The sequence below is a fragment of the Dipodomys merriami genome, unplaced genomic scaffold, assembly GCF_024711535.1.
Source record: "Dipodomys merriami isolate MVZ:Mamm:240054 unplaced genomic scaffold, mDipMer1.0.p SCAF_51, whole genome shotgun sequence".
NCBI classification, from domain to species: Eukaryota; Metazoa; Chordata; class Mammalia; order Rodentia; family Heteromyidae; genus Dipodomys; species Dipodomys merriami.
The window spans coordinates 2,211,186-2,238,774 of NW_027206080.1; positions in this window are offsets into that span (position 1 = coordinate 2,211,186).

Sequence of the window (27,589 nt, forward strand, 5' to 3'; positions counted from 1 at the left end):
GTGAGGGTGAGGCTGAGAGTGAGGGTGAGGGTGAGGGTAGGGGTTAGGGTGAGGTTTGCAGTTAGGGTTAGGGTTAGGGTTGGATTGAGGGTTAGGTTTAGAGTTTGCATTAGGATGAGGGTTAGGGTGAGGTGTAGGGTGAGGTTTATGGTGAGGGTTAGGGTTAATGTGAGGGTTAGTGTTAGGCTTAGGTTGAGGGTAAGGTTTAGAATGAGGGTTAGTGTGATGGTGAGGGTTCGGGTTAGGGTTAGGGTGAGTGTTTTGGTGAGGATTAAGGTTAGGCTTAGCATTAGGGTTAGGGTTAAGGTTAGGGTTAGGGTGAGGTTTACAGTTAGGGTTAGGGTGAGGTTTAGGGTTATTGTGAGGTTTCGGTTAGGATGAGGGTGAGGGTTATTGTTAGGGTTAGGGTTAGAGTTAGGGTGAGGGTGAGGGTGAGTGCTAGGGTTAGGATTAGGGTTAGGGTTAGGGTGAGGCTGAGAGTGACGGTGAGGGTGAGGGTTAGGTTTAGGTTTAGGGTGAAGTTTAGGGTTAGGGTTAGGGTTAGGGTTAGGGTGAGGTTTAGGGTTATGTTTAGGTTTAGGATTTGGGTTAAGGTGAGGGTTACTGTTAGGGTTAATGTTAGGGGGAGGGTTAGTGTTAGTGTGAGAGAGTTAGGTTTAAGTTTAGGGTTGAGGTTAGGTTGAATGTAAGGGTTAGGTTGAGTTTTAGGGTGAGGGTGAGGGTTAGGTTTAGGGTTATGATGAGGTTTATGGTCAGGGTGAATTTTAGGTTTAGCGTTAGGATGAGGGTGAGGGTGAGGGGTAGGGTTAGGGTTAGAATGAGGGTTAGGGTTAGTGTGAGGGTTAGGGTTAGGGAAAGGGTTAAGGTGAGGTTGAGGTTAAGGGTTAGGTTGAGGGTTAGGCTGAGGGTGAGGGTTAGGGTTAGGGTGAGGGTTATGTCAGGTTGAGTGTTAGGGTTAGGGTGAGGGTTAGGGTGAGGGTTAGTTTTAGGGTATCGGTTAGGGTGAGGGTTAGGGTGAGGTAAGGGTTAGGATGAGTGTTAGGGTTAGGGTTAGGGTGAGGATTAGGTTAAGGCTTAGGGTTAAGGTTAGGGGGCTGGCTAGGGGGAGAATTATGGTTACAGTTAACATTAGGGTTACTTTGAGGGATAGGGTGAGGGTGAGTGTTAAGGTAAGCGTGAGGGTTAGGGTTAGGGTTAGTGTTAGCATGAGAGCTAGGTTGAGGGTGAGGGTCAACATTAGGGTTAGTGATAGGGTGAGGATTAGGGTTAGGGTTACTGGTAGGGTGAGTGTTAGGATGGGGGTAAGGTTAGGATTAGAGTGTGGGTTATGTTAGTGTGAGGGTTAGGGTTAGGGTTAGGGTTAGAGTTAGGGTGAGGGTGAGGGTGAGGGTGACAGTTAGGGTTAGGATTAGGTCTAGGGTTAGGGTGAGGGGTAGGTTTAGGATTATGGTGAGGGTTAGGGTTAGTGTGAGGGTTTGGGTTAAGGTTAGGGTTAGTGAGAGGATAAGAGTGAGGGTGAGGATTAGGGTGATGGTGAGGGTTAGGGTTAGCATTACAGTTAGGGTGAGGGTTAGGGTGAGGGTTTCGGTCACTGTTAGGGTTAGGGTTAGGGTGAGTGTTAGGGTTAGGGTTAGGGTTATGGTGGGGTTTAGGTTTACAGTGAGGGTTAGAGTTAGGATGATATTTCGGGTGAGGGTGCGGGATAGGGTGAGGGTGAGGTTGAGGGTGAGGTTTAGGTTGTTGGTGAGGGGTAGGGTTAGGGTGAAGGTGAGGGTTAGGTTTAGGGTTAGCATTTGCGTGAAGGTAAGGTTTAGAGATAGAGTTTGGGTGAGGGTTAGGGTGAGGTTATGGTTAGGGGTAGGGTTATTGTGAGGATTAGGGTTAGGGTTAGAGTTAGGTTTAGGGTGAGGTTAAGGGTTAGGCTGAGGTTTAGGGTGAGGTTGAAGGTTAGGGTTAGCGTTAGGGTTAGGGTAAGGGTTAGGGTGAGGGTTAGGTTTAGAGTTAGGTTTAAGGGAAGGGTTAGGGTGAGGGTGAGGGTTAGAGTGAGGTAGAGGTTTAGGGTGAGGGTTAGGGTTCGTGTGATGGTTAGGGTTCGTGTGAGGGTTAAGTTTAGGTTTAGAGTTAGGGTGAGAGTAAGGTTTAGGGTGAAGGTTAGGGTGAGGTTGAGGGTTAGGGTTAGGGTTAGGTTGAGGGTTAGGGTGAGTGTTAGGGTTAGGGTGAGGAGTAGGGTGAGGGTTAGGGTTAGTGTAATGGTTAGGGTTAGAGTGCGTTTTAGGGTGAAGATTATGGTTAGGTTTAGCGTTAGGGTTAGGGTGAGGTTGAGGGTGAGGGTGAGCGTTAGGTTTAGGGTTAGGGTGAGGGTGATGTTTAGGTTGAGGGTGAGGGTTCGTGTGAGGGTTAGTGTTATGGTGTGGGTGAGGCTTAGGTTAGGGTTAGGGTTAGGGTGACTGTGCGGTTTAGGTTGAGTGTGAGAGTTAGGGTGAGCGTTAAGGTGAGGGTTAGTGTTAGGGTTAGGGTGAGGGTGAGGGCCAAGGTTAGGTTTAGGGTTAGGGGTAGGGGTAGGGTGATCGTGAGGGTGAGGGTTAGGTTTAGGTTTAGGGTTAGGATGAGGGTGAGGGTGAAGGGTAGGGTTAAGTTTAGGATGAGGGTTAGGGTTAGTGTGAGGGTTAGGGTTAGGGTAAGGGTTAGGGTTAGGTTGAGGTTAAGGGTTAGGTTTAGTGTTAGGGTGAGTGTGAAGGTTAGGATGAGGGTGTGGGTGAGGGTGAGGGTTAGCGTGTGGGTGAGGGGTAGGGTTAGGGTGAAGGTTATGATGACGGAGACCGTTAGGGTGATGGTGAGGGTTAGGGTTATCGTTAGGGTGACGTTTAGGTTTAGGGATAGGGTAAAGGTGAGGGTTATGGTTAGGGTGAGGGTTATTGTGAGGAATAGGGTTAGGGTTATTGTTAGGGTTAGGGTGAGGGTAAGGGTTAGGGTGAGGCTTAAGTTGAGAGTGAAGGTTAGGGTTAGCGTTAGCGTTAGGGTGAGGGTTAGGGTGAGGGTGATGTTTAGGGTGAGGGTGAGGGTTCATGCGAGGGTTAGGATTAGGGTGAGGGTGAGGGTTAGGGTGAGGGTGAGGGTTAGGGTGAGAGTTAAAGGTGAGGGTTAGGGTTAGGGTAAGGGCTAGGGTTAGTGTGAGGGTTAGGGTTAGGGTTAGTGTTAGGATGAGAATAAGGTTTAGGGTTCGGATTTGGGTGAGGATGAGGGTTAGGGTTAGCGTTAGCGTAAGGGTTAAATTTAGGGTGAGGGTTAGTGTTAGGGTTAGGGTTAGGGTGAGGGATAGGGTTAGGGGTAGGGTTAGGGTTAGGGTTAGAGTTAGGGTGAGGTTGAGAGTGAGGGTGAGGGTGACGGTTAGTGTTAGGGTGAGGTTTAGGGTTAGGGTTTGGGTTAGGGTTAGGTTGAGTGTTACGTTTAGGGTTAGGGTTAGGATGAGGTTTAGGGAGAGGGGTAGGGTTAGAGTTAGGGTGAGGGTTTGGTTTAGTGTGAGGATTAGGTTTAGGGTTCGGGTTAGGGTTGGGTTGAGAGTAAGGGTTAGGTTGAGTTTTAGGGTGAGGGTGAGGGTTAGTGTAAGTGTTAGGGTTAGTGTGAGGTTTAGGGTTAGGGTTAGTGTGAGGGTTAGGTTTAGGGTTAGGGTGAGGGTCAAAGTTGGGTTTAGGGTGAGGGTGAGGGTGAGGGTCAAGGTTAGGTTTAGGGTAACGGTTAGGCTTAGGGTTAGGATGAGGGTGATGGTGAGGGTTAGGGTTAGGATTAGAATTAGGGTTAGGATTAGGCTTAGGGTGAGGGTGAGGGTTAGGTTTAGGGTTAGGGTGAGTGTTAGGGTGAGGGTGATGTTTAGGGTGAGGGTGAGGGTTCGATTAACGGTTAGGGTTAGGATGTGGGTGAGGCTTAGGGTTAGGGTGAGGGTTAGGGTGACTGTGAGGTTTAGGGTGAGGTTGAGGGTTAAGGTGAGGGTTAAAGTGAGGGTTAGGGTTAGGGTTAGTGTGAGGGTTAGGGTTAGGGTTAGGGTGAGGGTGAGGGTTAGGGTTAGTGGACGGTTAGGGTTAGTTTTAGGATTAGGATTAGGGTAAGGGTTAGGGTGAGTTTTAGGGTGAGGGTTACCTTTGCAGTGAGGGTTCGCGTGAGGGTGAGGGTTACGGTTAGGGTAGGGATAGGGTAATTGGTAGGGTGAGTGTTAGGGATAGGGATAGGGTTAGGGTTAGGATGAGGGTGAAGTGTAGGTGAAGTTTTTTGTTAGGGTTAGTTGTAGGGTTAGTGTAGGGTTAGGGTTAGAGTTAGTTGGAGTGTTAGGGTTAGGGTTAGGATTAGGGTGAGTGTTAGGGTGAGGGTTAGAGTGAGGGTTAGGGTTAGAGTTAGGGTGAGGGTTAGGGTGAAGGTGAGGGTTAGGGTTAGGTTGAGGGTTAGTTTTAGGTTGGGGTTCAGGGTGAGGGTTAGGTTTAGGATTAGGGTTAGGGTTAGGGATAGAGTTAGGCTGAGGGTGAGGGTGAGGGTGTGGGTGAGGGTTAGGTTTAGGGTTAGAGTTAGGGTGAGGGTTAGGGTTAGGGTGAGGGTTTGGATTAGTGTGAGGGTTAGGGTTAGTGTTAGGTTTAGGGTGAGGGTGAGGGTTAGGTTAGGGTTAGGGTTTCGGTTAGGGTTAGGGTTTGGGTGAGGATTAGATTTAGGGTTAGGGTTAGGTTCAGATTGAGAATGAAGTTGAGAGTTAGGTTTAGGATTAGGGTGAGGGTTAGAGTTAGTCTGAGGGTGAGGGTGAGGGTGAAGGTGAGGGTTAGAGTTAAGTTTAAGTTTAGGGTTAGGGTGAATTTCAGGGTTAGTGTGAGGGTTAGGTTTAGTGTTAGGTTTAGGGTGAGGCTAAGGGTTAGGGTGAAGGTGAGGTTGAGGGTGAGGGTTAGGGTTAGGGTGATGGTTAAGATAAGGTGAGGGTTAAGGTTAGGGTGAGGGTGAGGGTGAGGGTTAGGTTTAGGATTAGGGTTCGGGTTAGGTTAGGCTGAGGGTGAGGGTGAGGACTAGGGTGAGAGTCAGTTTTAGTGTGAGGGTGAGGGTGAGCTTGAGGGTGAGGGTTGGTTTTAGCATTAGGGTAATGGTTAGGGTGAGGCTGAGGTTTATGGTGAGGGTTTCGTTTAGGTAAGGGTTAGGGTTAGGGTTAGGGTGAGAATTAGGGTGACGGTGAGGATTGGGGTTAGGGTGAGGGTTAGGGTTAGAGTTAGGTTTATTGTGAGGGTTAGGGTTAGGGTTAGATTTAGGGTGAGGGAGGGTGAGGATTAGGCTGAGGGTGAGGGTTGGTTTTAGTATTAGGGTGAGCGTTAGGGTGAGGGTAATGTTTATGGTGAGGGTGACCATGAGGGTGAGGTTTAGGGTTAGGGTGTGGGTGAGGCTTAGGTTTAGGGTGTGGATTAGGATGACATTGAGGGTTAGTGTTATGTTGAGGGTTAGGGTGAGGGTTAAGGTGAGGGTTAGGGTTAGGGTGAGGGTTAGGGTTAGTGTGAGGGTTAGGGTTGGGTTTAGGGTTAGGGTGAGACTAAGGGTTAGGTTGAGTTTTAGGTTGAGGGTGAGGGTTAGGTTTAGGGTGAGGGTTAGGGTTAGGGTTAGGGTTAGGGTGAGCGAAGGGTTAGGGTTAAGGTGAGAGTTTGGGTGAGGGTGAGGGCTAGGGTTAGGATTAGGTTTAGGGTTAGGGTGAAGCTGAGAGTGAGGGTGAGGGTGAGGGTAGGGTTTAGGGTGAGGTTTAGTTTTAGGGTTAGGGTTAGGGTTAGGTTGAGGGTTAGGTTTAGGGTTTGGGATAGGATAAGGGTTAGGGTGAGGTGTAGGGTTAGGGTTATTGTGAGGGTTAGCGTTAATGTGAGGGTTAGGGTTACGGTTAAGTTGAGGGTAAGGTTTAGATTGAGGGTTAGGGTGACGGTGAGGTTTCGGGTTCGGGTTAGTGTTAGAGTGAGATGTAGGGTGAGGGTTAGGGTTAGTGTTCGGCTTAGGGTTACTGTGAGTGTTAGGGTGAGGATTAAGATTAGGTTTAGTGTTAGGGTTAGGGTGAGGTTTACGGTTAAGGTTAGGGTGAGGTTTAGGGTTAGTGTGAGCTTTAGGGTTAGGGTGAGCATGAGGGTTAGGATTAAGGTTAGGGTTTGAGTTAGGGTGAGGGTGAGGATGAGGGCTAGAGTTAGGATTAGGGTTATGGTTTGGGTGAGGCTGAGAGTGAGTGTGAGGGTGAGGGTTAGGGTTAGGTTTGCTGTGTGGTTTAGGGTTAGGGTTAGGGTTAGGGTGATGTTTAAGGTTGATGTTAGTTTTAATGTAAGGGTTAGGTTAAGTATTAGGGTGAGGGTTAGGGTTATGTTGAGGTTTATTGTTAGGGTTAGTTTTAGTTTAAAGGTTAGGATGAGGGTGAGGGTGAGGGGTAGGGGTGGGGTTACGATGAGGGTTAGGGTTAGTGTGAGGGTTACGGTTAGGGTAAGGGTTAGGGTTAATTTTAAAGTAAGGGTTAGGGTGAGGGTTAGGGTGAGGTAAGGGTTAGGCTGAGCGTTACGGTTAGTGTTAGGGTGGAGGATTAGGGTGAGGCTTAGGGTTAGGGTTAGGGGGAGGGCTATGGGAAGGATTAGGGTTACAGTTAAAGTTAGGGCGATGGTGAGGGATAGGGTGAGAGTGAGGGTTAGGGTAAGGGTGAGGGTCAGGGTAAGGGTTAGTGTTAGCATGAGAGTTAGATTGAGGGTGAGGGTTAGCATTATTGTTAGTGATAGGGTGAGCATTAGGGTTAGGGTTAGGGGTAGGATGAGTGTTAGGCTGAGGGGTAGGGTTAGGGTTAGAGGTAGGGTTATGTAAGTGTGAGTGTTAGGGTTATGGTGAGAGTTAGGGTGAGGGTGAGGGTGAGGGTAAGGGTTATGGTGAGAGTTAGGGTGAGGGTTATGGATAGGTTGAAGGTGAAGGTGAGGGTTAGAGTTAGGGTTAGGTTTAGAGTTAGGGGGAGGGGGAGGATGATGGTTAGGGTTAGGATTAGGTCTAGGGTTAGGGTGAGGGGTAGGGTTAGTGTGAGGGTTTGGGTTAAGGTTAGGGTTAATGTGAGGATAAGGGTTAGGGTGAGGGTTAGGGTGATGGTGAGGGTTAGGGTTAGCGTTACAGTTAGGGTGAGGGTGAAGGTTAAGGTTAGGGTTAGGGTGGGGTTTAGGTTTACGGTGAGGGTTACAGTTAGGGTGATGTTTAGGGTGAGGGTGGTGGTTTGGGAGAGGGTTCGGTGGAGGGTGAAGGTTAGGGTGTTTGTGAGGGGTAGGGTTAGGGTGAGGATTAGGGTGATGGAGACCGTTAGGCTGAGGGTGAGGGTGAGGGTTAGGGTTAGCGTTTGCATGAAGGTTAGGGTTAGAGATAGAGTTTGGGTGAGGGTTATGGTGAGGGTTATGGTTAGGGGTAGGTTTATTGTGAGGATTAGGGTTAGGGTTAGAATTAGGTTTAGGGTGAGGTTAAGGGTTAGGGTGAGGTTTAGGGTGAGGGTGAAGGTTAGGGTTAGTGTTAGGGTTAGGGTAAGGGTTAGGGTGAGGGTTTGGGTTAGAGTTAGTTTTAAGGTAAGAGTTAGGGTTAGGTTGAGGGTTAGAGTGAGAGAGAGGTTTAGGGTGAGGGTGAGGGTTCGTGTGATGGTTAGGGTGAGGGTGAGGGTTAGGGTTAGGTTTAGGGTTAGGGTAAGTTTCAGGGTGAGGGTGAGGGTGAGTGTTAGGGTGTTAGTGAGGGTTAGGTTTAGGGTGATGGTTAGGGTGAGTGTTAGGGTTAATATTAGGGTTAGGGTTAGTGTGAGTGTTAGGATTACTGTGAGGTTTAGGCCGAGGGTGAGGGTTAGGTTTAGGGTGAGGGTTAGGGTGAGGGTGAGGGTAAGGGTTTGGGTGAGTGTTAGGGTAAGGGTTAGGGTGAGGGTTAGGGTTAGGGGTAGAATGAGGGTCAGGGTAAGGTTTACGGTTAGGTTTAGGATGAGGGTTAGGCTTAGTGTGAGGGTTAGGGTAAGGGTTAGGGTTAGGGTTAGGGTGAGGTTAAGGGTTAGGGTGAGGGTTTGGGTGAGCGTGAGGGTTAGGGTTAGGGTTAGGGTTAGTGTGAGGTTTAGGGTTAGGGTTAGTTTGAGGGTGAGGGTTATGGTGAGGGTTAGGGTTAGGGTTAAGGTAAGGGTTAAGGTAAGGGTAACCGTTAGGGTGAGGGTTAGGGTTAGGGTTAGGGTTAGGTTGAGGTCTAGGGTGAGGGTTTTGGTTATTGTTAGCCTTAGTTTTAGGCTGAGGGGGAGGATAAGGGTCAGGGTGAGGGTGAGGGTTAAGTTTAGGGTTAGGGTAAGGCTTATCGTGAAGGAAAGGGTTAGGGTGAGGGTTAGGGTGAGGTTGAGGGTTAGGGTTAGCATTAGGGTTAGGTTGAGGATTAGGGTGAGTGTTAGGGTTAGGCTTAGGGTGAGGGTGAGGGTTAGGCTTAGGGTGAGGGTGAGGTTTAGGGTGAGGGTGAGGATTAGTGTTAGGGTGAGGGTTAGGTTTAGGTTGAGGGTGAGGGTGAGATTAGGTTTAGGATTAGGGTTAGAGTTATGCTGAGGGTGAGGGTGAGGGTTTGGGTGAGGTTAGGATTAGTGTTAGAGTGAGGGTGAGGGTTATGGTTAGGTTTTCGGTTAGCGTTTGGGTTTGGGATAGGGTTAGAGTTACGGTTAGGGTTAGACTCAGATTGAGGGTTAGGTTTCGGGTTAGGGTGAAGTTTAGGATTAGTGTGAGGGTTAGGGTTAGGGTTAGTGTTAGGGTTAGGGTGAGGGTGAGGGTTAGGTTAGGGTTAGGGTGAGGGTTAGGGTTTCATTTAGGGTTAGGGTTTGGGTGAGGGTTAGATTTAGGGTTAGGTTTAGGTTCAGGTTGAGGATGAAGGTGAGGGTTTGGTTTAGGATTAGGGTTAGGGTTAGAGTTAGTCTGAGTGTGAGGGTGAGGATGAAGATGAGGGTTTGAGTTAGGGTTAGGGTTAGAGTGAAATTCAGGGTTAGTGTGAGGGTTAGGTTTAGTGTTAGGTTTAGGGTGTGGCTAAGGTTTAGGGTGAAGGTGAGGGTGAGGGTGAGGGTTAGTGTTAGGGTTAGGGTTAGGATTAGGGTGAGGCTTAGGGTGTGGGTTAGGGTTAGTGTGATGGTTAAGATAAGGTGAGGGTTAGGGTTAGGGTTAGGGTGAGGGTGAGGTTTAGGGTTAGTATTAGGATTAGGGTGAGGGTTCGGTTAGGCTGAGGGTGAGAGTGAGAGCTAGGGTGATGGTCAGGGTTAGTGTGAGGGTGAGGGTGAGGTTGATGGTGAGGGTTTCGGTTAGTTAAAGCTTATGGTTAGGGTTAGGGTTAGAGTTCGGTTTATGGTGAGGGTTAGGGTTAAGTTTAGAGTTAGGATGAGGGAGTGTGAGGGTTAGGGTGAGGGTGGGGGTTGGTTTTAGCATTAGGGTGAGGGATAGGCTGAGGGTGATGTTTATGGTGACGGTGATGGTGAGGGTGAGGGTTAGGGTGTGGGTGAGGCTTAGTGTTAGGGTGTGGATTAGGATGACATTGAGGGTTAGTGTTATGTTGAGGGTTAGGGTGAGGGTTAAGGTGAGGGTTAGGGTTAGGGTGAGGGTTAGGGTTAGTGTGAGGTTTTGGGTTAGGGTCAGACTAAGGGTTAGGGTGAGGTTTAGGTTCAGGGTGAGGGTTAGGTTTAGGGTGAGGGTTAGTCTTCGAATGAGGGTTAGGGTGAGGGTAAGGGTTAGGGTTATGGTTAGAGTTTGGGTGAGGGTGCGGGATAGGGTTAGGATTAGGGTTAGGGTTAGGGTGAGGCTGAAAGTGTGGGTGAGGGTGAGGGTAGGGGTTAGGGTGAGGTTTTAGTTTTAGGGATAAGGTTATGTTTAGGTTTAGTGTTTGGGATAGGTTGAAGGTTAGGGTGAGGTGTAGGGTTAGGGTTATGGTGAGGGTTAGGGTTAATGTGAGGGTTAGGGTTAGGGTTAGGTTGAGTGTAAGGGTTAGATTGAGTGTTGGGGTGACGGTGAGGTTTCCGGTTAGGGTTAGGGTTAGACTGAGGGGTAGGGTGAGGGTTAGGGTTAGTGTTCAGGTTAGGGTTAGGGTGAGTGTTAGGGTTAAGGTGAGGTTTACAGTTAGGGTCAGGGTTAGTGTGAGGTTTAGGGTTAGGGTGAGGAGGAGGGTTAGAGTTAGGGTTAGAGATAGGGTGAGGCTGAAGGTGACAGCTAGGGTTAGGAGTAGGCTTAGGGTTAGGGTGAAGCTGAGATTGAGGGTGAGCGTGAGGGTTAGGGTTAGGTTTAGGGTGAGGTTAAGAGTTAGGGTTAGGGTTAGGGTGAGGTTTAGGGTTAAGTTTAGGTTTAGGTGATGGGTAGGGTTAGGGTTAGGGTTAGGGTGAGGGTTAGGGTTAGTGTGAGAGTTAGGGTTAAGTTTAGGGTTGAGGTTAGGTTGAATGTAAGGGTTAGGATGAGTTTTAGGGTGAGGCTGAGGGTTAGGGTTAGGGTTATGGTGAGGTTTATGGTTAGGGTCAGTTTTAGGTTTAGGGTTAGGATGAAGGTGAGGGTTAGGGGTAGGGTTAGGGTTATGATGAGGGTTAGGGTTAGTTTGAGGGTTAGGGTTCGGGTAAGGGTTAGGGTGAGGTAGAGGTTAAGGGTTAGGTTGAGGGTTAGGCTGAGGGTGAAGATTAGGGTTAGGGTTAAGGTTAGGGTTAGGGTGAGGGTTAGGTTTAGGTTGAGTGTTATGGTTAGGGTTAGGGTTAGGGTGAGGGTTAGTTTTAGGTTAAGGGTTAGGGTTAGGGTTAGGGTGAGGTAAGGGTTAGGGTGAGCATTAGGGTTAGGGTTAGGGTGAGGATTAGGGTGAGGCTTAGGGTTAGGTTTAGTGTTAGGGGGAGGATTAGGGTTAGAGTTACATTTAGGATTATGGTGAGGGATAGGGTGAGGGTGAGGTTTAGGGTAAGGATGAGGGTTAGGGTTAGGTTTAGGGTTGGGGTGATGGTTAGGATTAGGATGAGGTTTAGGTTTAGTGTGAGGGTTAGGGTTAGGGTTAGGGCGAGGTTGAGGGTTAGGGTTATCATTAGGGTTATGATGAGGTTGAAGGATAGGTTTAGGTGTAGGCTGAGGGTGAGGGTGAGGGTGAGGGTGAGGGTGAGGGTGAGGTTAGGGTTATGGTTAGGGTGAGGATTATGTTTAGGGTTAGGGTGAGGGTAAGGGTTAGTGTGAGGTTTTGGGTGAGGGTGAGGTTTAGGTTTAGCGTTAGGGTTAGTTTGCTGGTGAGGGTGAGGGTTTGGGTTAGGGTTAGGGTGAGGTTTAGGGTTAGGGTGAAGGTTAGGATGAGGGTTAGGTTTAGTTTTAGGGTTAGGGTTAGAGTTAGGGTGAGGGTGAGGGTAAGGGTTAGCGTTAGGATTAGGGTTAGGGTTAGGGTTAGGCTGAGGGTGAGGTTTAAGGTGCGGATGAGGGTGAGGGTGAGGGTTTGAGTTAGGGTTAAGGTGAGCGTTAGGGTTAGGGTGAGGGTTAGGATGAGGGTTAGGGTTAGGGTTAGGGTTTGTGTGATGATGAGGTTGAGGGTTTAGTTGAGGTTGAGGGTGAGGTTTAGGGTTAGGGTTAGGGTTATGCTTACGGTTAGAGTGAAGGCTAGGTTGAGGGTTAGGGGTAGAGTGCTGGTGAGGGTGAGGGTGAGGGTTAGGGTTAGTGTAAGGGTTAGCTTTAGGGTTAGGTTGAGGGTTAGGGTTAGTTTGAGGATGAGGGTGAGGGTGAGAGTTATGGTTAGGGTAAGGGTTAGCTTTAGGGTTAGGTTGAGGGTTAGGGTTAGTTTGAGGTTGAAGGTTAGGGTTAGGGTTAGGATTAGGGTTACAATGAGGGCTAGGGTGAGGGTGAGGTTTAGCATTAGTTTTAGGGTTAGAGTGAGGTTTATGGTTAGGTTTAGGGTGAGGGTTATTGTAAGGGTTAGGTTTAAGGTTAGGTTGAGGGTTATGTTTAGTGTGAGGGTTAGGGTTAGGGTTAGGGTGAGGGTGAGGTTAAGGGTTAGTGTGAGGTTAGGGTGAGAGTGAGGCTTAGGGTTAGGCTGAGTGTTAGAATGAGGGTTATGGTTAGGGTTAGGGTTAGGGTGAGGGTTAGGGTGAGGGTGTGGTTTAGGATTAGGAGTAGGGTTAGGGTGAGGTTTAGGGTTAGGTTTAGGGTGAGGGTTAGGGTTAGGGTTAGTGTTAGGATGAGGGTAAAGGTTAGGGTGTGGTTAGGGTGAGAGTGAGGGTTAGGGTTGGCGTGAGTGTTAGAATGAGGGTCATGGTTAGGGTTAGGGTTAGGGTGAGGGTTAGGGTTAGCGGTAGGTTTAGGGTGAGGGTTAGGGTGATGGTTAGGGTGACAGTTAGGTTTAGGGTTAGGGTGAGTTTGAGGGTTAGGGTTAGTGTTAGAGTTAGGGTTAGAGTTAGGGTGAGGGTGAGGGTGAGGGTTAATATTAGGCTTATGGTTAGAGTAAACTTTTGGCTGAGGGTTAAGGTGTGGGTGAAGGTTAGGTTGTGGGTGAGGTTTAGGGTTAGTGTTCGGGTTAGGGTTAGGGTGAGGGTTAGAGTGAGGGTGAGGGCTATGGTTAGAGTGAGGGTTAGGATGAGGTTCAAGGTTAGGGTTTGTTTTAGGGTGAGGGTGAGGGTGAGGGTGAGGTTGAGGGTTAGGGTTAGAGTTAGGGTAAGGTTTATGCTGAGGGCAAGGGTTAGGGTGAAGGTTAGGGTGAGGGTGAGGGGTCATGTTAGCATTAGGGTGAGGTTTAGGGTTAGGTTTAGGGTTAGGGTGAGGGTTAGGCTGAGGTTTAGAGTCAGGTTGACAGTTAGGGTTAGTGTGAGGGTTAGTGTGGGGGTGTGGGTAAGGGTTAGGATTAGGGTTAGCTTAGAGTTAGGGTGAGGGTGAGGGTGAGGGATAGGGTTAAGATTAGCATTAGGGTTAGGGTTAGGCTGAGGGTGAGGGTCAGGGTGAGGGTTAGGGTGTTTGTGAGGGTTAGGGTTAGCCTTAGGGTGAGGGTTAGAGTTAGGTTTAAGGTTAGGATAAGGGTTAGGGTAAGGGTTAGGGCTAGGGTTATGGTGAGGGTTAGGGTAAGTGTGAGTGTTAGGGTAAGGCTTAGGGTTAGCGTTAGGGTGAGGGTGCGGATGAGGTTGAGGGTGAGGGTTTGGGTTAGGGTTAGGGTGAGCATTAAGGTTAGGGTGAGGGTTAGGATGAGGGTTAGGGTTATGGTTAGGGTTAGGGTGATGGTGAGGGTGAGGGTTAGGTTGAGGGTGAGGGTGAGATTTATGGTTAGGATTAGGGTTAAGGTTAGGGTTAGTGTGAAGGCTATTGAGAGGGTGAGGGTTAGAGTGAGGGTGAGGGTGAGGGTGAGGGTGAGGGTTATGGTTAGAGTAAGCGTTAGCATTAGATTTAGGGTGAGGGTCAGGTTGAGGGTGAGTTTGAGGTTTTGGGTTAGGATTAGGGTTAGGGTTAGGGTTAGGGTTAGGGTTAGGCTGAGGATGAGGGTGAGTGTGAGAATTAGGGTTAGGTTTAGTGTGAGGGTTAGGGTTGGTGTGAGGGTTAGGGTGAGGGTTAGGGTGAGGGTAACGTTTAGGTTGAGGGTTAGAGTGAGGGTTAGGTTTAGGGTTAGGGTGAGGGATAGGGTGCCGGTTAGGGTTAGTGTGAGGGTTAGGGTCAGGGTGAGGGTAAGGGTTAGGTTTAGGGTTAGGGTTAGAGTTAGGGTGAGGGTGAGGGTGAGAGTGAGGGTTAGGGTTAGGATTAGGGTTACGGTAAGTTTGAGGGTGAGGGTGAGGGTTAGCGTTAGGGTGTTTGTGATGGTTAGGGATAGGGTTAGGGTTTGGGTTAGGATGAGGTTTAGGGTTAGGTTTAGGGTGATGGTTAGGGTGAGGGTTAGGGTTAATATAAGGGTTAAGGTTAGTGTGAGGGTTAGGCCGAGGTTTAGGGTGAGGGTGAGGGTTAGGGTTAGGGTTAGGATTATGGTGAGAGTGAGGGTGTGGATTAGATTTAGGGTGTTGGTTAATATAAGGTGTGGTTTAGGGTTACGGTTAGGGTGAGAGTGAGGGTGAGGGTTAGGCTTAGTATTAGGGTTAGGGTTATGGTTAGGCTGAGGGTGAGGTTGAGGGATAGGGTGAGAGTCAGGGTTAGTGTGAGGTTGAGGGAGAGGGTTTCGGTTAGGTAAGGGTTAGGGTTAGGGTTAGGGTAAGGATTAGGTTGACGGTGAGGATTAGGGTTAGGGTGAGGGTTAGGGTTAGTGTAAGGGTTAGGGTTAGGTTTAAGGTTAGGATGAGACTAAGGGTTAGGGTGAGGTTTAGGTTGAGGGTGAGGGTTAGGTTTAGGGTGAGGGTTAGTGTTAGGGTTAGGGTTAGGGTGAGGGTTAGGGTTAGAGTTTGGGTGAGGGTGAGGGCTAGGGTTAGGATTAGGGTTAGGGTTAGGGTGAGGCTGAGAGTGAGGGTGAGGGTGAGAGTAGGGCTTAGGGTGAGGTTTAGATTTATGGTTAGTGTTAGGGTTAGGTTGAGGGTTAGGTTTAGGGTTTGGGATAGGATGAGGGTTAAGGTGAGCTGTAGGGTTAGTGTTATGGTTATGGTTAGGGTTAACATGAGGGTTAAGGGTTAGGGTTAGGTTGAGGGTAAGGGTTAGATTGAGGGTTAGGGTGACACTGAGGTTTCGGGTTCGGGTTTGGGTTAGAGTGAGGGTTATAGTGCGGGTTTTGGTTAGTGTTAGGGTTAGGGTTAGGGTGAGGGTTAGGGTGAGGGTGAGGGTTAGGGTTAGCATTATGGTTAGGGTTAGGGTTAGGATTAGGGTTAGGGTTAGGGTTAGTTTGATGGTTAGGGTTAGTGTGAGGTTTAGGCTGAGGGTGAGGTAATGTTCAGGGTGAGTGTTAGGGTGTGGTGAGGGTTAGGGTTAAGATGAGTGTTAGGGTAAGGGTTAGGGTGAGGGTTATGGTTAGGCATAGGGTTAGAGTTAGGGTGAGGGTTAGGGTGAGGGTTAGGGTTAATGTTAGGGTTAGGGTTAGGTTTAGGGTTAGGATTAGGGTTAGGGTTAGGGTGAGGCTGAGGGTGAGGGTGAGGCTGAGGGTGAGGGTTTGGGTTAGGCTAAGAGTTACCGTTAGTGTTAGGTTGGGGGTTAGGGTTAGTTTGAAGATGAGGGTGAGGGTTAGGGTTAGGATTAGGGTTACGCTTAGGGTAAGGCTGAGGGTGAGGTTCAGGGTGAGGTTTGGTGTTAGGTTTGTGTGAGGGTTAGGGTTAGTGTGAGGGTTAGCATGAGGGTGAGGGCAAGGGTTAGGGTGAGGTTTAGAGTGAGGTGATGGTTAGGGTTAGGTTTTGGGTTGGGGTGATGGTTAGGATTAGGGTGAGGTTTAGGTTTTGTGTAAGGGTTAGGGTTAGTGTGAGGATTAGGGTGAGGTTGAGGGTTAGGGCTAGAGTTAGGGTTAAGGTGATGGTGAAGGATAGGTTTTGGTGTAGACTGAGGGTGAGAGTGAGGGTGAGGGTGAGGGTGAGGTTAGGGTTATGATTAGGGTGAGGATTATGGTTAGGGTTAGGGTGAGGGTAAGGGTTAGTGTGAGGTTTTGGGTGAGGGTGGGTTTTAGGGTTAGCGTTAGGGTTAGTTTGCTGGTGAGGGTGAGGGTTTGGGTTAGGTTTAGGGTGAGGTTTAGGGTTAGTGTGAGTGTTAGTATGAGGGTTAGGGTTAGTTTTAGGTTTAGGGTTTGAGTTAGGGTGAGGGTGAGGGTAAGGGTTAGCGTTAGGATTAGGGTAAGGGTTAGGGTTAGGTTGAGGGTGAGGTTTAAGGTGCGGATGAGGGTGAGGGTGTGGGTTTGATTTAGGGTTAGGGTGAGCTTAGGGTTAGGGTGAGGGTTAGGATGAGGGTTAGGGTTAGGGTTAGGGTTAGGGTAATGGTGGGGTTGAGGGTTTGGTTGAGGTTGAGGGTGAGGGTTCCGGTTAGGGTTATGGTTAGGGTTACGGTTAGAGTGAAGGCTAGGTTGAGGGTTAGGGTTAGAGTGCTGGTGAGGGTGAGGCTGAGGGTTAGGGTTAAGGTAAGGGTTAGCCTTAGTGTTTGGGTGAGGGTTAGGGTTAGGTTGAGGGTGAGGCTGAGGGTTAGGTTTATGATTAGGGTTAGGGTTAGACTGAGGATGTGGGTGAGGGTGAGGTTTAGGGTTACCTTTAGTGTGAGGGTTAGGGTTAGTGTGAGGGTTAGTGTGAGGATTAGGTTGAGGATAACTTTTAGGGTGAGGGTTAGAGTGAGGGTTATGGTTAGGGTGAGGGTTAGGTTTAGGTTGAGGGTTTTGGTTAGTGTTGGGTTAGGGTTAGGGTGAGGGTGAGGGTGAGGGTGAGGGTTAAGGGTTAGCATTAGGGTTAGGTTCAGGGTTAGGGTGAGCGTTAGGGTGAGTGTTAGGTTTAAGGTTAGGGTGAGGTTTAGGTTTAGTGTGAGGGTTAGGGTGAGGGTTGGGATTATAATTAGGATTAGGGTTAGGGTTAGGCTGAGTGTGAGGGTGAGGGTTAATGTGTTTATGAGGGTAAGTGTGAGGGTTAGGGTTAGGGTTAGGGTGAGGGTGAGGGTTAGGGTTAGGATTAGGTTAGGGTGAGGGCTAGGGTGAGGATGAGGGTTAGGGTTAGGGAAAGAGTGAGGATAAGGTTTAGGGTTAGTGTTAGGGTTTAGGTTAGGGTTAGGGTTAGGGTTAGGGTTGGGGTGATGGTTAGGATTAGGGTGAGGATTAGGTATGTGTAATGGTTAGGGTTAGGGTTAGGGTGAGGGTTAGGGTTAGTGTGAGGATTAGGGTGAGGTTGAGGGTTAGGGTTAGAGTTAGGGTTAGGGTGATGGTGAAGGAGAGGTTTAGGTTTAGACTGAGGGTGAGGGTGAGGGTGAGGTTAGGGTTATGGTTAGGGTGAGGATTATGGTTAGGGTTAGGGTGAGGGTTAAGGGTTAGTGTGAGGTTTTGTGTGAGGGTGAGGTTTAGGGTTAGCGTTAGGGTTAGTTTGCAGGTCAGGATGAGGGTTTGGGTTAGGGTTAGGGTGAGGTTTAGGGTTAGTGTGAGAGTTAGGATGAGGGTTAAGGTTAGTTTTAGGGTTAGGGTTAGAGTTAGGGTGAGGGTGAGGGTAAGGGTTAGCGTTAGGATTAGGTTAAGGGTTAGGGTTAGGTTGAGGGTGAGGTTTAAGGTGCGGATGAGGGTGAGTGTGAGGGTTTGATTTAGGGTTAGGGTGAGCTTAGGGTTAGGTTGAGGGTGAGTTTGAGGGTTAGGGTTAGGATTAGTTATGGTTGGGGTTAGGCTGAGCGTGAGTTTGAGGGTGAGTGTGAGTTTTAGGATTAGGGTTAGGGTTATGGAGAGGGCTAAGGTGAGGGTGAGGGTTTTGGTTAGGTAAGGTTTAGGGTTAGGGTTAGGGTTAGGGTTAGGGTTATTGTTAGGGTTAGGGTTAGTTTTAGTTTGAGGTTAAGGGTGAGGATGAGGTTTAGGGTGAGGTTTAGGGTTAGTGTTAATGTTAGGGTGAGGATGAGCGTTAGGGTTAGGATTAGGTTTAGGGTTAGGGTTAGGATGAGTGCGAGGGTGAAGGTGAGTGTGAGGGTTAGGTTTGGGGTTAGGATTAGGGTTATGGTGAGGGTTAGTGTGAGGGTTTAGCGTTAGGGTGAGGGTTAGGGTGAGGGTTAGGGTTAGGGTTAGTTTTAGGGTGAGGGTTAAGGTTATATTTAGGGTTAGGGTGAGGGTGAGTGTTTGTGTTAGTGTTACGGTGAGGGTGAGGGTTAGGGTTAGGGTGAGGGTTAGGGTGAGGGTTAGGGTTAGGTTTAGGGTTAGGGTGAGGTAGATGTTTAGGTTTAGATTTAAGCTTAGGGTTAGAGTTAGGCTGAGGGTGAGGTTGAGGGTGAGGGTTAGGGTTAGGGTTAGGTTGAGTGTTAAGGGCTAGTGTTAGGGTTAGTGTTAGGGTTATGGTTACAGTTAGGGTTAATATTAGGTTGAGAGGCAGTGTGAGGGTTAGGGTTAGGGTGAGGGGTAGGTTTAGGGTTAGTGTGAGGGTTAGGTTTTGTGTGAGGGTTAGGGTTAGGGTTAGGGTGGGGCTGAAGGTTAGGATGAAAGTGAGGGTTAGGGTTAGAGTGAGTGTTAGGGTGAGGTTTAGGGTGAGGGTTAGGTTTAGGGTTAGGGTTAGGGTGAGTGTGAGGGTTGGGGTTAGGATTAGGGTTAGCCTTATGGTTAGGCTGAGGGTGAGGGTGAAGGTTTGGGTTAGGGTGACGGTGAGGGTTAGGCTTAGGCTTAGGGTGAGGGTGAGGGTTAGGTTGAGGGTGAGGGTGAGGGTGAGGATTAGGTTGAGGATTAGGGTTAGGGTGAGGGTTAGGCTGAGGGTGAGGTAAGGGTTAGGGTGACAGATAGGTTTAGCGTTATAGTGAGACTTAGGGTTAGTGTGGGGTTTAGGGTGAGGGTGAGGGTAAAGGTTAGGGTGAGGGTTAGGGTGAGGGTGAGAGGGTTAGGGTTAGGGTTAGGGTTAGGTGAGGGTGAGGGTTTGGCTGAAGGTGAGTGTGAGGGTGAGGGTTACGGTTAGGGTGAGGGTTACAGTTAGTGTGAGAGTTAGAGTTAATGTTAGGGTTAGGATTAGGGTGAATGTGAGGGTTATGGTGAGGTTTAGGATTAGTGTGAGAATTAGGGTTAGGGTTAGGGTTAAGGTGAGGGTAAGGGTTAGGGTGAGGGTTAGGGTGGGGGTGTGGGTTAGGGTTAGGTTTAGGGTTAGGATTAGGGTGAGGGTGAGGGTCAGGGTGAGCATTAGGGTTAGGGTGAGGGTTAGGTTAAGGTTTAGGGTTAGTGTTAGGCTTGAGGGTGTGGGTGAAGGTGAGGGTGAAGGTTAAGTTTAGGGTGAGGGTTAGGGTTAGGTTTCCGGTTAGAGTTAGGATTAGGGTTAGTGTTAGGGTGATGCTTAGGGTTAGGGTTAGGGTTAGGGTGAGGGTGAGGGTTAGGGTTATGGAGATAGTTAGGTTTAGGTTTAGGGTTAGGTTTAGGGTGAGAGTGAGGGTTGGAGTTAGGACTAGGGTTAGGGTTAGGGTAAGACTGAGGGTGTGGGTTCTGGTTAGAGTGAGGGCAAGGGTTACGGTGAATTTTAGGGTGAGGGTGAGTGTTAGGGTTAGGGTTAGGGTGAATGGTAGGGTGAGGGTTAGGGTGAGGGTTAGGGTGAGGGTGAGGGTGAGGGATAGGGTTAGAGTTAGCCTTAGGCTGAGGGTGAGGGTGAGGGTGAGGGTGATGGTTAGGGTAGAGGTGAGGGTTAGGTTTAGGTTTAGTGTGAGGGTGAGGGTGAGGGTTAGGGTTAGGATTAGGGTTACGGTTAGGGTTAGGCTAAGGGTGAGGGTGAGGGTAAGAGTGAGGTTTACGTCAGAGTGAGGTTTAGGCTTACTATTAGGTTGAGGGTTATGTTTACGGTGTTGTGTAGGGTGAGGGTGAGGATTAGGGTGAGGTTTAGGGTGAGGGTGAGAGTGAGGTTTACTTTGTGGGTAAGGGTAAGGTTTAGGGTTAGGGTTATGGTCACGGAGAGGTTTGGGGTGCGGGTGAGGGTTAGGGTAATGGTTAGAGTTAGGGTGAGGTTTAGGGTGACAGTGAGGTTTAGAATGGAGGTTAGGATTAGTGTGAGGGTTAGGGTTAGGGTTAGGGTGAGGGTTAGGCATAGGGTGATGTTTAGTGTGAGGGTTAGGGTGAAGGTGAGGGTTAAGGTGTGGGTGAGGGTTAGGTTTAGGGTGAGGGTACGGGTGACGGTGAGGGTTAGGGTGAGGGTGAGGGTTAGGGTTAGGTTTAGGGTGAGGATTAGGGTTAGGGTTGTTAGTGTGAGGGTGAGGGTTAGGGTGAGGGGTAGGGTTAGGGTTACGGTGAGGGTTAGCTTTAGAGTGTGGGTTAGGGTTAGGGTTAGGATTAGGTTTAGGGTACTTGTTAGGGTGATGGATAGAGTGAGGGTGAGGGTTAGAGTTAGCGTTAGGGTTAGGGTGAGGTTGAGACTGAGGGTTAGGTTTAGGGTTAGGGATATTGTTAGGGTTAGGGTGAGGGTGAAGGTTAGGTTGAAGGTGAGGGTTAGGGTTAGGGTGAGGTTTAGGGTTAGGGTTAGGCTGAGGGTTAGGTTTAGGGTGATGTTTAGGGTGAGGGTGAGGGTTCAGTTGTGGGTGAGATTTAGGGTTTGGGTGAGGGTTAGGTTTAGAGAGAGGGTTAGGGTGACGTTGAGGGTTAGGGTGAGGGTGAGGTTTAGGGTTAGGCTTAGGGTTAGGGTGAGGGTTAGGTTTAGTGTGAGGTTTAGGGTTAGCTTTAGGGTTAGGTTGAGGGTAAACGTTAGGGTGAGGATTGTGTGAGGGGGAGGGTTAGGTTTAGGGTTAGGATTAGGGTGAGGGTGCGGGTTAGGGTGAGGGTAAGGGTGAGGATGAGAGTTAGGCTGAGGGTGAATGTGAGCGTTAGGGTGAGGGTGAGGGTGAGGGTTAGGGTTAGTGTGAGGGTCAGGGTGAGGTTGAGTTTAAGGGTTAGGGTGAGGGTTAGGGTGAGGGAGAGGTTTAGGGTTAGGGCTAAGGTGAGGATGAGAGTTAGGCTGAGGGTGAGGGTGAGGGTTAGCTTTCGGGTGAGGGTTAGGGTTAGGGTTAGGTTGAGGGTGAGGGTTTGGCTGAGGGTGAGGGTGAGGGTGAGGGTTAGGGTTAGGGTGAGGTTTAGAGTTAGTGTGAGAGTTAGGGTTAATATTAGGGTTAGGGTTAGTGTGAGCATGAGGGTCAGGGTGAGGTTTAGAGTGAGATTTAGGATTAGTGAGAGAGTTAGGGTTAGGGTTAGGATTAGGGTTAAGGTTAGGGTAAGGGTTAGGGTGAGGGTTAGGGTGAGGGTGAGGGTTAGGGTTAGAATTAGGGTGAGGGTCAGGTTTAGGGTGAGCTTTAGGGTTAGGGTGAGGGTTAGGTTTAGGGTTAGGGTTAGGGTTAGGCTGAGGGTGTCAGTGAAGGTGAGGGTGAGGGTTAAGTTTAGTGTGAGGGTTAGGGTTAGGTTTCTGGTTAGGGTTAGGGTTAGGGTTAGTGTTAGGGTGATGGGTAGGGTTAGGTTTAAGGTGAGGGTTAGGGTTAGGGTGAGGGTTAGGTTTTGTGTGAGGGTTAGGGTTAGGGTGAGGGTGAGGGTAAGGGTTAGGGTGAGGGTTAGGGTTAGCATGAGGGTGAGGGTGAGGTTTAGGTTGAAGGTTAGGTTTAGGGTTAGTGTTATGGGTAGGTTGAGAGTGAGGGTTGGTGTTAGGATTGGGGTTAGGGTTAGGATAACACTGAGGGTGAGGGTGAGGGTGTGGGTTATGGTTAGGGTGAGCGTAAGGGATAGGGTGAGGTTTAGGGTGAGGGTGAGGGTTGGAGTTAGGGTTAGGGTGAATGGTAGGGTGAGGGTTAGGCTGAGGGTTAGGGTTAGGGTTAGGGTGAGGTTTTGGTTTAGGTTCAGGGTTATAGGTAGGGTTAGGGTTAGGGTGATGGTTAGGGTGAGGGGGAGGGGGAGGGCTAGGGTTAGGGTTAAGTTGAGGGTAAGGGTTAGGTTGAGGCTTAGGGTGAGGGTGAGGGTTAGGTTTAGTGTTAGGATTAAGGTGAGGGTCAGGGTTAGGGTGAGGTTTAGGGTTAGGGTTAGGGTGAGGGTTAGGGTTAGGGTTAGGGTTAAGGTTAGGCTGAGGGTGTGGGTGAAGGTGAGGGTGTGGGTTAAGTTTAGGGTGAGGGTTAGGGTTGGGTTTCCGGTTAGGGTTAGGGTTAGGATTAGGCTGAGGGGTAGGGTTAGGTTTATTGCTAGGGTTAGGGTTAGTGTTAGGTTGAGGGTTAGGGTTAGGGTTAGATTTAGGCTTAGGGTGAGGCTTACGGTGAGGGTGAGGGTTAGTGTTAGGGTTAGGGTTAGCGTTAGGTTGAAGGGTAGTGTGAGGGTTAGAGTGAAGTTTAGGTTTAAGGTTAGCGTGAGGGTTAGGGTAAGGTTTAGGTTTAGGGTTAGGGTGAGGGAGATGATTAAAGTTAAATTTAGGCTTAGGGTGAGGGTTAGACTGAGAGTGAAGGTGAGGGTGAGGGTTAGGTTCAGGGTTAGGGTGAGGGTTAGGGTAAGTGTGAGGTTTAGGTTTAGGGTGAGAATAAGGGTTAGAGTGAGGGTTAGGGTTAGGGTGAGGGTTATGGTTAGGGTTAGGTTTAGTTTGAGGGTAAGGGTTAGTGTTAGTGTTAGGGTGAGGGTAGGGTTAGGGTTAGGGTGAGGGTTAGGTTTTGTGTGAGGGTTTGGTTTAGGGTTAGGGTGAGGGTGAGGTTTAGGGTGAGAATGAGGGTTAGGGTTAGGGTGAGGGTTAGGGTGAGGTTTAGGGTGAGGGTTAGGTTTAGGGTTAGGGTTAGGCTTAGGGTGAGGGTGAGGGTTGGGGTTAGGATTAGGGTTAGAGTTAGGGTTAGGCTGAGGGTGAGGGTGAGGGTGAGGGTGTGGGTAATGGTTAGTGTGAGTGTAAGGGTTAGGGTGAGTCTTAGGGTGAAGTTAAGGGTTAGAGTTAGGGTTAGGGTAAATGTGAAGGGTAGGGTGAGGGTTAGGATGAGGGTTAGGGTTAGGGTGAGGGTGAGGGTTTGGGTTAGGGTCAGGGTTACGGTTAGGGTTAGGGTTAAGGTGATGGTTAGGGTGAGGGTGAGTATTAGGTTTAGGGTTAGGGTTCGGGTGAGGTTAAGTGTTAGGGTGAGAGTTAGGGTGAAGGTGAGGGTTAGGGTTAGCATTAGGGTTAGGGTGAGGGTTAAGTTGAGGGTAAGGGTTAGGGTTAGGTGAGGGTTAGGGTTAGGTCAGGGTTAGGTTTAGGGTGAGGGTGAGGGTGAGGGTGAGGGTGAGGATTAGCATGAGGGTGAGGGTGAAGGTGAGGATTAGAGTGAGGATTAGAATTAGGGTTTGGGTTAGGATGAGTGTGAGATAAGAGTGAGGTTGAGATTTAGGGTTAGGTTTAGAGTGAGGCTTAGGTTTAGCGTTTGGGTTAGGGTTAGAGAGAGGGTACGGGTTAGGGTGAGGGTTAGGGTGATGGTGAGGGTTATGGTTAGGGTTAGGGTGAGGGTTAGGCTGAGGGTGATGGTGAGGGTGAGTGTTAGGCTTAGAGTTAGGGTGAGGGTAGGGATAAGTGTGAGAGTTAGGGTTAGGGTTAGGTTTAGGGTTAGGGTTAGGGTGAGCGTGAGGTTTAGGGTTAGAGTTAGGGTGAGGGTTAGGTTTAGTGTGAGAGTAAGGGTTGGGGTTAGGGTTAGGGATAAGTTGAGTGTAAGGGTTAGGGTGAGGGTTAGGGTGAGAGTGAGGGTTAGGTTAAAGTTAGGGTTAAGATTAGTGTGAGGGTCAGGGTTAGGTTGAGGGTTGGGGTTAGGGTGGGGGTTAGGGTTAGGGTTAGGGTTAGGCTAAGGGTGAGGGTTAGGGTTAGGGTTAGGATTAGGGTTAGAGTTAGGGTTAGGGTGAGCATGAGTGATAGGGTTAGTTTTAAGGTTAGGGTTAGGGTTATTGTTAGGGTTAGGGTTAGTTTTAGGTTGAGGTTTAGGGTGAGGTTTAGTTTGAGGGTGAGGGTTAGGGTGAGGGTAAGGGTTCGGATTTGAGTGAGGGTTAGGGTTAGGGTTAGGATTAGGGTGAAGGTGAAGGTTAGGATTAGTTTTACGGTGAGGGTGAGGGTTAGGGTTAGGGTTACGATTAGGGTTAGTGTTAGCCTTAGGCTGAGGGTGATGGTGATGGTGAGGGATATGGTTAGGGTTGGAGTGAGGGTTAGGGTTAGGTTTAGTGTTATAATGAGTGTGAGGGTTAGGGTTAGGATTAGGGTTAGGGTTAGGGTTAGGCTGAGGGTGAGGGTGAGGGTAAGGGTGAGGTTTAGGCTTAGCATTATGGTGAGGGTTAGGTTTAGGGTGTTGCATAGGGTGAGGGTGAGGATTAGGGTGAGGTTTAGGGTGAGGGTGAGAGTGAGGTTTACTCTGTGGGTAAGGGTAAGGTTTAGGGTTAGGGTTATGGTCACGGAGAGGTTTGGGGTGCGGGTGAGGGTTAGGGTGAAAGTGAGGGTTAGGGTTTGGGTTAGGGTTAGGTTTAGGGTGAGGGTTAGGGTGACGGTGAGGGTTAGGGTGAGGGTGAGGGTTAGGGTTAGAGTTAGGGTTAGGGTGAGGATTAGTGTTAGGGTTAGGGTGAGGGTAGGGTGAGGGATAGGGTTAGGGTTAGTGTGAGGGTTAGGTTTAGTGTGTGGGTTAGGGTTAGGGTTAGGATTAGGGTGAGGGTAAGTGTTATAGGGTGATGGATATTGTGAGGGTGAGGGTTAGGGTTAGCGTTAGGGTTAGGGTGAGGTTGAGGGTGAGGGTTAGGTTGAGGGTTAGGATTACTGTTAGGGTTAGGGTGAGGGTAAGTTTTAGGGTGAAAGTGAGGGTTACGGTTAGGTGAGGGTTAGGGTTAGGGTTAGGGTGAGGGTTAGGTTTAGGGTGATGTTTAGGGTGAGGGTGAGTATTAGGGTGCGGGTGAGGGTTCATTTGAGGCTGAGGGTTATGTTGTGGGTGAGGGTTAGGTTTAGAGTGAGGGTTAGGGTTACGTTGAGGGTTAGGGTGAGGGTGAGGTATAGGGTTAGGGTTAGGGTGAGGGCTAGGGTTTGGGTTAGGGTGAGGGTTATCTTGAGGGGTTCGGTTAGGGTTAGGGTGAGGGTTAGGGTTAGGGTGAGGGTTTGGTTTAGTGTGAGGGTTAGGGTTAGGGTTAGGTTGAGGGTAAGCGTTAGGGTGAGGGTTGTGTGAGGGGGAGGGTTAGGTTTAGGGTTAGGGTGAGTGTTCGGTTTTGGTTTAGGTTTAGGGTTAGACTTAGGGTGGGGGCTAGGTTGAGGGTGAGGGTTAGGGTTAGGGTTAGGGTTATTTTGAGGGCTAGATTAAAGGTGAGGTTTAGGGTTAGGGTGACGGTAACGGTTAGGGTGAGGGTTAGGGTGAGGGTGAGGGTTAGGCTTAGGCTTAGGATTAGGTTGAGGGTGAGGGTGTGTGTTAGGGTTAGGGTGAGGGTTATGGTTAGGGTTGGGTGAGGATTAGGCTGAGGGGTAGGTTTAGGGTTAGGCTGAAGTTTAGGGTTAGGGTGATGTTTAGAGTGAGGGTGAGTATTAGGGTGAGGGTGAGGGTTCGATTGAGGGTGAGTGTTAGGGTGTGGGTAAGTGTTAGGTTTAGGGTGAGGGTTAGAGTGACGGTGAGGTTTAGGGTGAGGGTGAGGTTTAGGGTTAGGTTTAGGGTTAGGGTGAGGGTTAGCGTTAGGGTTAGGGTTAGGGTTTGTGTGAGGGTTAGGGTTAAGGTTTAGGGTTAGGGTGAGGGTTAGGGTTAGGGTGAGGATAAGGGTGAGTGTGAGGTTTTGGGTGAGGGTGAGGTTTAGGGTTAGGTTTAGGTTTAGGGTTAGGGTTAGTGTGAGGGTTGGGGTTAGGTTTAGGGTTAGGGTGAAGTTAAGATTTAGGGTGAGGGTTAGGGTGAGGGTGAGGGTTAGGGTTAGGGTTAGGGTGAGGGTTAGGGGGAGGGTGCGGGTTAAGTTTAGGGTGAGGTTTAGGGTTAGGTTTAGGGTGAGGGTGAGGGTGAGGGTTAGGGTTAGGATTAGTGTTAGGGTTCGGGTTAGGCTGAGGGTGAGGTGGAGGGTGAGGGTGATGGTTAGGGTTAGGGTTAATGTTAGGGTTAGAGTGAGGTTACGTTTAGCTTAGGCTTAGGGTTAGGGTTAAGGTTAGGGTGAGGATAAGGATTAGGGTGAGGTTAGGGTGAGGGTGAGGGTTAGGGTTAGGGTTAGGGTGAGGGTGACAGGTAGGGTTAGGGTTAGTTTAGGGTGAGGGTGAGAGTGAGGGTGATGGTTAGGGTTAGGCTTAGGCTTAAGTTTAGGGTGAGGGTGAGGGAGAGGGTTAGGTTTAGGATAAGGGTTAGGGTGAGGGTGAGGTTGAGGTTTAGGTTTAGGGTTACAGTTAGGGTGAGGCATAGGGTGAGGGGTAGGGTTAGGGTCAGGTGAGGGTGAGGGTTAGGGTGATGTTTAGGGTGAGGCTGAGTATTAGTGGGAGGGAGAGGGTTCGGTTGAACATGAGGATTAGGGTGTGGGTGAGGGTTAGGGTTAGGGTGAGGGTTAGGCTGAGGTTTAGTGTTAGTGTATGGGTTAGGGTTAGGGTGAGGGATTGGGTTAGGGTGAGGATGAGGATTAGTTTGAGGGTTAGGGTTAGGCTTAGATTTAGGGTGAGGGTTAGGATGAGGGTGTGGGTTAGGGTTAGGGTGAGGGTTATGGTTAGGGTAAGGGTTAGGGTGAGAGTGAGATTTAGGGTTGCCATGAGTGTTAGGTGAGGGTTATGGTTAGGGTTATGGTTAGGATTAGGGTGAGGGTTAGGGTGGTGGTTAGGGTTAGGGTTAGGGTTAGGGTGACAGTTAGAGTTAGGCTGAGGTTTAGGGTTAGGATTAGGTTGAGGGTGAGGGTGTGCATTATGGTTAGGGTGAGGTTTATGGATAGGGTTAGGGTGAGGAATTGGGTGAGGGGTAGGTTTAGTGTTAGGCTGCAGTTTAGGGTTAGGGTGATTTTTAGGGTGAGGGTGAGTATTAGGGTGAGGGTTAGTGTTAGGGTTAGAATTAGGGTTAGGTGGTGGTTTAGGGTGAGGTTTAGGGTTAGTGTGAGGGTTAGGGTTAAGGTTAGGATGAGGGTTAGATTTAGGGTGAGGGTGAGGGTTGGGGTGAGGGTGAGTGTTAGGGATAGGGTTAGGTTTAGGGTGAGGGTGAGGGTGAGGATTAGGGATAGGGTTGGTTTAGGGTGAGGTTGAGGGTTAGGGTGAGAGTAAGGTTTAGGGTGAGGGTTAGGGTTAGGGTGAGGGTGAGGGTTAGGGATAGGGTTAGGATTAGGGTTAGGGTTAGGTTGAGGGTTAGGCTTATGGTGAGGGTGAGAGTTAGGGTGAGGCTTAGGGTTAGGGTTAGGGTTAGTGTGAGGGTATGGGTTAGGGTGAGTGTTAGGGTGAGGGTGAGGGCTAGGGTTAGGCGTAGGATTAGGATTAGGTTGAGGGTGAGGGTGTGGGTTAGGCTTAGTGTGAGGGTTTGGGTTAAGTTTCGGGTGAGGGTTAGGGTGACAGTGAGGTTTAGGGTGAGGGTGAGGTTTAGGATCAGGATTAGGGTTAGGGTGATGGTTAGGGTTAGGGTGAGGGTTAGGGTTAGTTTGAGGGTTAGGGTTAGGGTTAGGGTGAGGATAAGGGTTAGGGTGAGTTGTAGGGTTAGGTTTAGGGTTAGGATGAGGTTAAGGGTTAGAGTGAGGTTTAAGTTTAGGTTTAGGGTTAGGTTTAGGATTAGGGTTAGGTTTAGTGTTAGGCTAAGGGTGAGGGTGAGATTGAGGGTTAGGGTTAGGGTTAGGGTTTAGGGTGAGGGCTAGGTTCAGGGTGAGGGTTAGGGTTAGGGTGAGGGCTAGGTTAAAGGTGAGGCTTAGGGTTATGGTGAGGGTAAGCGTTAGGATGAGGGTGAGGGTTAGGGTTAGGGTTAGGTTGAAGTTGAGGGTAAGGGTGTGTGTTAGGGTTAGGGTGAGGGTTATGGTTAGGGTTAGGATGAGGATTCGGGTGAGGGGTAGGTTTAGGGTTAGACTGAAGGTTAGGGTTAGGGTGATGTTTAGGGTGAGGGTGAGTATTAGGGTGAGGGTGAGGGTTCGATTTAGGGTGAGGGTTAGGGTGTGGGTAAGTGTTAGGTTTAGGGTGAGGGTTAGGATGACGGTGAGGTTTAGGGTG